Raw genomic sequence first — 7,730 nt, 5'->3', positions numbered from 1 at the left:
AGATCTTACATAATTTCATCTTGTTATCCTATTTAGTTTAACTTTATCCTAAAGTCTCATGTTCTGCTTATTATTTACCTTATTTTTATTATCTATTTTCTTTTAGTGTTAGACTTACCTACCATGATTGGGTCGGGGGAGGTACCATTATGACCTCAATTTTTTGGATCATGACAATTTTGGTCTAACTTTTAAGCTCAAAATTTTAAGTTGTTACAGTCCAGTTCTTGAGGCTTTTGGATAATTTTTGAGTCATTATTTGGAGATTTGGAGACTTTTGAGTTAAGAGTTAACTTCAATTAATATCCAATCAAAATGACCCCTGATTTGACGTTTTGATAATTTTATTAGATTTGAATGTAGTTTTAAGTCTAGTGGCATATTTAATTTGTATTCAAGAGGTTTTTGATGAGTTTTGGATGAATTTTTAATATTTTGTGTTCTTTGGTTGATATGTTATAGAAATATATCACTTTCAATGCTTAAATCGAGGAAAAGATGTAAGTTTCTGAGGCTTTTTTATTAGATATGATCTATTTTAGGTATGTTTTACAGAAAATAATGTTTTGTATGCTAAGTTCGTGAAAAAGGTGAAAAAATGTGTTTTTGGCTACTTTTTAGAGCAATTATGGAGATTCATGATGTTTTTCAGCTTGTTCGTGATCAAAGCATGTTTGGAAATTGAAGAAAGGATGAAAAAATGACTCTCGACACTTACAAAGTCAATATGTGGCCGCACGTAGGACCTATGAACCACATTTAGGCAGGGGAAGTACCAGAAGTCCAAAATCACAAGAGCTGAATTTGTAGGATTTTTGCTCCGGGTACCTGCAGTTTATACCTGCGCTGGGTAACTATACCGCAAGTACTACCTGCGCCCAGTGCCAGACCTCAAGTATGGGCCAAATATGGCCTCTGACCCAATTTTCTCCTGTTCTATTTGGGCTTTGTTTTTAGGGTTTCCTTTTGTACTATAAATACCCCTTATGTGTTTTTTAGTAGAGGTTACACACTTTGATACTCAGAAACATACTTTGATTTCAAGATCCATCTTTGATCTTGGGATTCTCTTGTATTGACTTTAGTTGATCTATTCAGTTATGGTTGTGGGTTTTTATTTATCTTATTATTGTGATTTCATCTATGCTTTGTATTATGAATGTTATTGATCTCTTTACAATCATAAGCGACTAAAACCCATAGTTAGGGTTGTCAAAACTCTAGTAAATTGACGAAGTAGGGAAAGTGCGATTGTTGATCTGGAACGATACCCATGGCATACATTGCTTTATATTCGGTATGATTTTTTCTTAATGGATGCACATATTAGGATCCCACCAAGATATTGCTACTTACTCCAAAAGAGGAGTAGTGAACAGAAAAACATAAAGACAGTAGTAATTTGGAGTTTAACTGTCGAACCACGTTTCTAGGTTTTATCTATGTAAGATGGTTAGGTTTCATATAATAACTAGAGACTCAAAAGGTAATACATAACTGGGATCAAGATTAGGGTTAGTAAGGGGACATCCTAAGACTCAAAAATAAAAAGGTGAAATTCTTCTACTTGTCCAAAAGCCTGTAGAAGGTACATAACTTATCGATTTTGTATGCCAGGTATTGCATTGGTTCAATAAAGCACGATAACCCTAACGAGTTGATAAGCCAACGGGAAAACAATCCTAGTTTTCACTTACAACTTATTTCAACCAAGTTAATATTGTCCTTTGCTCGAGATTACTACAAATAAGACTCCTCATTTACTTTTCTTGTTTTGCCCATTAACTACAACTACTGAGATATGCAAAGTCATGTGTTTCCTTGGGATTCGACGTCAACCTTCGTTGGGTTAAAATATCTTGACAATGACTATACCATCATCTAAAGAAAGTGTTGCTTGGACGTTATCAAGAAATTAGCGTTATTGTTGGGGAACACAGTGTTATTTTATGATTTGAGCTTGTTGCAGTTTTTGGGTTTATATTTTTATTTTTGTTCTTAGTTGCGCATACGCCAGAGTATGCCTAGAACAAGGAGTTGAGTCAAACCCTTACTCCCAGTGAATCCTAATCTATAGAGCATCCAACAAACACCTGGTAGGATGTTTGAGCTAAAAAGAGTTGATAATCCTGAAGGGGTTCATGATTTTGTACCTCGCCCTTCACCTGAAGGAGTGCAAGATATTATTAATTATCAGACTGTGATCTGATAGATCAAGATGAAGCCAAGAAGAGGGCAACAAAAGAAGCTCAGAGGGTAGCTAGAGAGGCAGAGCTAATTGAACAAAGTCAAGAGGTAAACTGTCGAGCAGCACTCGATGGAAATCAAAATAGAGCTAGAGGTGGTCGTGTTCAAGTAATCCCAGCATATCAGTATGTGCAGCCATATATATATGATGAAGAAGAATTGGAATATGTTGAGCCGAAAGAGGCTGGAGCCATAGTACCTCTTGTTTTGCCCCCCAAGCATAAAATTTGGCATCACTAGTGCGATGATTCAACTTTTAAATTCAAAGGGTATCTTTGCAGGATTGCCTACAAATGATGTAAATTTACACCTTGGAAATTTACACCATTCCAGGGGCAGATCAAAAAATCACTTAGACCAAGGTTTTTCACATTCTCACTTATAGGAGAAACATCATTATGGTTAAGGGAATTGGCAAGAGGCTCTATCACGACGTGGAACAAGTTACGCAGGCAATTCTTAAATAGGTTCTTTCCTCCATCAAGGATGTTGTAGCTCAAGGATGAGATTTATAACTTTAGGAAGCTACAGTCAGAGTCCATGTACGAGGCTTGGTTTAGGTTTAAGAAGAAGATGAGCATGATGTCAAATCATTAGTTGTCAGGGACGAGCTTATGAGAGATATTCTATAGAGACCTGACCATCATCTCTAGAACCATGGCAGACACCATCTCTGGAGGATCTTTTATAAGACTATGTTGGGAGGTAGCTTCAAAAATGTTAGAGCAGATCTCACTCACTAACTGAGGGTGGCAAACTCGAGAGGCTAAGAGGGGGTCTGGTACATATTCTATCGGTGCCTCCTGTGACCTGAGAGAAGCTGATGATAAAGTAATGTAAGAAATTGCATTACTAAGGACTGATTTAGGGATGCTAGCAAAGCAGTTTATAGCAGTGACTTCTGAGAAAGTGAATGCAGTAGCAGCACAGAGGTCAGCTTTCAAAGCATATGAGTTAGAGTTGAAGGAGAAAACTAAATATATTGATCATCAGATGGCGAGTTTTCGAGCCCAAGGACAAGGGAACCGAGGTCGAAACTACTATGATAGATATAGAGACCATAGCAGAAAGCGAGATAGTAACTAGAGAAAGAAGGATGACTATAAAGAGAAGGAGATAGGTACATTCCACCTAGTAGACGCGGTGCAGAATCCAGAATAGAAGAAATGCTGGCTAAGTTAGTGAAGGTTAAAAAAAATTAGGAGGTTAGCCTTCAAGAGATTATGGTTGATATTTCAGGGTTTACCCAAAAGGTAGAGTCAAATGCCACTGCCTTCAAATATTTGGAGCACCAGTTTGGGCAGATATCAGCAACCCTGAACTAGAGGTAGCCAGGTGCCCTTTTGAGCAACATAGTGCAAAATTCGAGAAATGATGGTCATGTACTTGATATTACCATGAGGATTGGTATCACTACTATGGATCTCCCACTACCTACTACAAAATCCGTTGATGATAAGACATATGTTTTTTAGTATAAAAAGGTAACAGTTAATAAAGGCAAAGCTACTGAAGATAAAGTTAAGGGTCCAATCATAGAGCCTGAATTTAGACAAATTTTGAGACCACCTCCACTTTTTTATCAGAGATTGAAGTAAAGAAAGAGAACGGTAAGTTTAAGTGGTTCGTTGATATGCTGAGAGAGTTAAGCTTGAACATACCTATTCTTGAGGCATTAGAGCAGATGGATGATTATGCCAGGTTCATGAAATAATTGGTCACATAAAAAGGAGTGATATTTAAGGATGTTAATGGTGTGCACCACTGTAGTGCAGTCACGATAAGGTCTTTGGTGCAGAAAAAGGGTGATCCCAGATCATTCACTATACCATGCACTATTGTGTTATCTCAATTTTCCCGGGCCTTGTATGATTTAGGAGCTAGCATTAATTTGATATCACTGGACGTATTCAAGTAACTGGACTTGAATCCTCCAGAATTTACTTCGATAAGGATATTGATGGTTGACCGCATAGTGAAGAAACCTATGGAAATCTCATTTGACGTGATCATGAGTGTAGATAACTTTATCTTTTCAACTGACTTTGTCATCTTGGATTGTGAGGTTGACACTAAGATGCACATTATCTTGGGAAGACCGTTCATGGCCACATGTAGAGCTATGGTTGACATGGAAAAAGATGAGCTGAAATTTAGATTCAAGGGTAACGAGATAATATTCAACATCCAAAATCACTAAAGCAGCCAACCAACATAAGGGTAGTGTCGGTGATTGATTATATTGATGATTCTAGAGGATACTCCTATGGGTATCTTGATGAATTTTGAGTAGTCAAGATACCTGCATCATGCCACAATGTTAAATCAAGCGTTGTATGGGAAGCAACCCATGGGTTTATTGGTGATGTATGAGTAACCAACACAATTAAGTCGTGCCATAACGTAAAATCTAGCACTGAGTGGGAGGCAACCCACTATTTTAATGTTCATATTTTTGTTGTTTTTATCTTTTTGTAGGTTTTTAATTCTTGGATCTTACCCAGAATACGGTAAAAATTGCTACATTCATCAATTTTTAGGTAATGGGGTTGTATGATTAGCCAGTCATGGTCACAAGTCCCATACGGTAAGTTGAATAATAAGTCAAAAAGCTAAAAAAATTTAGGATGAAAAATGGTAAGTTATAGACTTTGGCATCTAATTTTACTTTGGGACCTAAAACTTAGGTTACAGGACTATAAGTATCTAAAAAATATCAAAACACTAAGTCCAAAGAAGAAAAAGGGGCAAAAATTTTTGGCCTAACACCTGCACCCAACACTTGCAGGCCACAGGTAGTACCTACGCCCACTGCCTGGCTGCAAGTGTGGAGCGAAGTTGATACCGTGGCTAGGTCACTTTTGGGGCCCACTTTTTAATTAAAATTTTTGGCCCACCAACATTTAAATATGACCTCAAAAAGTCCCTCACCTATATAAAAACATTCTTATACCCTCATTCTAACTTATTCAAATCCTCAAAACTTTACTTTTCTCTTCAAATTCAAACTTCCATGTTAAAACATAAACTAACCCCACACTTAAGTAAAGGCTAATTTGATACAGGATGAGATACCAACTTGTCCCAACACACTAAAAATAATTTTAAACTGTGGTTTTTCTTGACTTCTTCATTATTCACTTTCGGTTCTTCTTAAAAGAGGTAACTTTCTCGGCTCCTAATGTTTATATATTGGTTTGTGTATTGTGTAAACAAGATGAATGTGTATTCCACTGAAAAATATATAGAATGTATCATGTTTGAATGTTGGAGACTTGAAGTAGCCTAAAATCATAATGTAGGGCCTTGTTTTGAATTAAAATTCTAAGTTTATGCCCTACATGGAAATTGAACTTGAATAAATAGGGCAATACTACAATTGGAGCATGTTTGTTTGCTTTGAAATTCAAGATTCAAGATTTTTATGTACACATTGGACTTGTTGAGATTTCAAATAGATAATAGGGATGTCAAAATTGAGGAAAAAATCAAACTTTTCAAATTTTGAGTTTTTCTTCAAATTTTTCTACCCCTCACTTTTGTTAAACTAACAACTAATTTTTCAGGTATATATGACACCTAAAGTGGTGAAGAAGACAAAGTATGATACTTTGAGGAGATAGGCAGAGTCTCACGAGCCTAGTAGTTCAGTGGAGAAGTACCCAAGGCAGCAATGTAGAGAAGCGATATTGGGATGACACATAGAGTTATGAAATGGCAAACTCATCAGGCTGCTCAGAATTCTGCATCCTATCCCAGGATGAAGTTTTCACAGATATCACCCCCACACTCTTCCACTTGATGGAGATGATAAGAAGGAGGAGACAGAATCTAAGTCTACTCCAAAGGTTGCTGCTCAGGACCTCCAGTCTTAGGAGGGGTCCTAGGATTTATCTGATGAGGTAGAGTAGGATTAGACATCAGTGGTGCCCTAGTCTGAGGAGGGTACCGCCACTCATGTGTAGTAGATAAAGGTACCTTAGTCTGAGGGGAGTACTGAGTAGCCTTCACATAATATATCAATTCAGTAGTAATAGACACCCTCACCCGCACATGCCCAGATATACCTCCCGAAGAGGGACATCTGAGGTGGTGTGTGGAAGGGATACAACATATATTTAAGCTTGACAGTTATGTTTGAAAGCTAGGCAGGCCAACGATATATATTTATGAGAAGCATCAGATTGACTTAACATGGCTAGATCGAGTACCAAATTTATGGGTAATATTTAATAAATATCAGCTAGAGTGGATGACCAGACCACTCGGTTCCTACAGCTCGGCTATGGTACGAGAATTTTATGCATCCTATAGACCTACTATAATTCTTTCTATACGCCATCATCTAGTCTTTGTCAGATTTAGACGGCAGACACAACTTGATCATACACTGAATAGAGGGGTCAGAGTTGATATTATAGAGGAGACTATCCTCCAAGTTATCTTTGACCCAGATTATATCACTCTTACATCTACAGCTGAGTACAACCACGGATTAAGGATGGTACATGATTGACATATTATGCGGGAGGCTGAACACAATTAAAAGAGGATTGAGATATTTAAGTGGATATCCAGTTATATTTCACCACTGGGTGATGCAACCCTATGGATTGAGGGGCAAGTTGTGATTAAGAAGAGTCTATTGATATTAGAGGCCAACTTTTGGTGGTTGCTAATTAGATACAGACTAATGCCCACTACTTCAGATAGTACATTGATGTGGGGGGATTTGTACTGGTGGCCTGTCTGATGGTTTGTTATGATGTTTATTTTGCTACTATTATTTTCCATTAATTGCATGATAGAGCATTTGGAGAGTTGACTAATCTTCCCTTTCCTTGCAAGATTCAGAGGCTGTGTGATGAGGCTGGAGTGCCTAAGATACCAGGCATAGATGAGAGGGTACCTACTACGGGGACTACACAGATAAGGTCCATGAAGGGTCTAGCATCTTCAGGCACCTCTAAGAGATTAAGACAGCAGACAGTAGTACCATAGGCCGAGTCTGAGGGCCTAGCAGTTTCCACAGAGACTGATGAAGCACATCATGATAATACGGGTGTTAGTATTGATATGGAGATAAGGGAGCATAAAGAGGCTTCTGATTCGAGTACGCAAGGCAGGGGGACATATTCTACTTCTTCTTTAGCCCTGGCTTCAACCTTAGAGCCGATTGGTGAATCTACAGAGCCTACTCGCCCATACACTATAGCTCCTATGACAGGTATAGTTACTGTATCCAGTGAGTTTTTGTAGAGCTTAGTGGATATCCAGAGGGTCGCAGCTACTTGGTTGAAGGTGGTCAATATTTAGATGACTACCCTTTCTAGGAAGATGAGATCAGGGGTTAGGACCAAATTTGAGCAGACAAAAGCTAGATAGAAAGTTGTTCAAAGATTTGTGTTGTTCGAGCTACGTGCTAATTTTTAGACACGACTCGATGAGTTAGAGAGATGGGTTACATCCCAATATATAGAGAC

This window comes from Capsicum annuum, chromosome 1 (assembly GCF_002878395.1).
Source record: "Capsicum annuum cultivar UCD-10X-F1 chromosome 1, UCD10Xv1.1, whole genome shotgun sequence".
NCBI lineage: Eukaryota > Viridiplantae > Streptophyta > Magnoliopsida > Solanales > Solanaceae > Capsicum > Capsicum annuum.
The sequence above is the reverse complement of the archived record's forward strand: the minus strand, read 5'-3'. Positions refer to the sequence as shown.